We start from the raw sequence: 1,297 nt of genomic DNA, 5'->3' as shown, positions 1-1,297 counted from the left end.
GGTCACCTGATCTTCGACAAGGGCCCAAAGTCCATCAAATGGGGAAAAAACAGTCTTTTTAACAAATGGTGCTGGCAAAACTGGATATCCATCTGCCAAAAAATGAAACAGGACCCATACCTCACACCATACACAAAAACTACTTCAAAATGGATCAAAGACCTGAATATAAAGCCTAAAACTATAAAGTGCATAGAAAATAAATTGGGCCAACACTTCAGGCCGTAATACACGGCATTAACAGGATACAAACCATAACCATCAACCCACAAACCCCAATAGATAAGCTAAATAACTGGGATCTTCTAAAAATCAAACACCTATGCTCTTCAAAAGACTTCACCGAAAGAGTAAAAAGAGAACCTACAGACTGGGAAAAAATTTTTGGACAGTGCATGTCAGACAAAGGTCTAATCTCCATAAGCTACAAGAAAATCCAATACCTCTACAACAAAAAGACAGATAATCCTATTAAAAAATGGGCAAAGTAAATGAACAGACACTTCACCAAAGAAGACATTCAAATGGCCAACAGACACTTGAGGAAATGCTCATGATCACTAACCTTTAGATAAATGCAAATTAAGACTACAATGAGATACCATCTCACCCCGGCATTACTGGCACGAATCAAAAACACTGGAAATAACAAATGTTGGAGGGGCTGGGGGGAGATCGGAACACTTATGCACTGCTGGTGGGAATGCAAAATGATACAACCATTTTGGAAAATGATATGGCGCTTCCTCAGAAAACTAGAAATAGACATACCATTTGATCTAGCAATGCCACTCCTAGGAATATATATCCTAGAGAAGTAAGAGTCGTCACTCAAATAGACATATGCACACCCATGTTCATGGGGCATTGTTCACAATAGCAAAACGATGGAAACAACCTAGATGCCCATCAACAGATGAATGGATAAGCAAACTATGGTACATACACACAATGGAGTAGTATGCAATGAGAAAGAACAACAATGAACCTGTGAAGCATCTCATAACATGGATGAAACTAGAGGACAGTATGTTGAGTGAAATAAGTCAGTCACAAAAGGACAAATATCGTATGAGACCTCTATTGTAAAAACCCACTAAAAAGTTCACACACAAAATGTAACAATATTTGTTGGTTACCAGGGATTGGAGGGGTGGGGGGGAAATACTAAATAGGCAATAGATAAGTGGTATCTTAGGTGAAGGGTGAGACAGTACACAGTACAGGGGAAACTAGCACAACTTGTACATAGAAAGGTCATGGAAGCCTCATAGAGACATCCAAACTCCCTGAGGGA

Source organism: Trichechus manatus, unplaced genomic scaffold, assembly GCF_000243295.1.
Source record: "Trichechus manatus latirostris isolate Lorelei unplaced genomic scaffold, TriManLat1.0 scaffold00203, whole genome shotgun sequence".
NCBI lineage: Eukaryota > Metazoa > Chordata > Mammalia > Sirenia > Trichechidae > Trichechus > Trichechus manatus.
The sequence above is the reverse complement of the archived record's forward strand: the minus strand, read 5'-3'. Positions refer to the sequence as shown.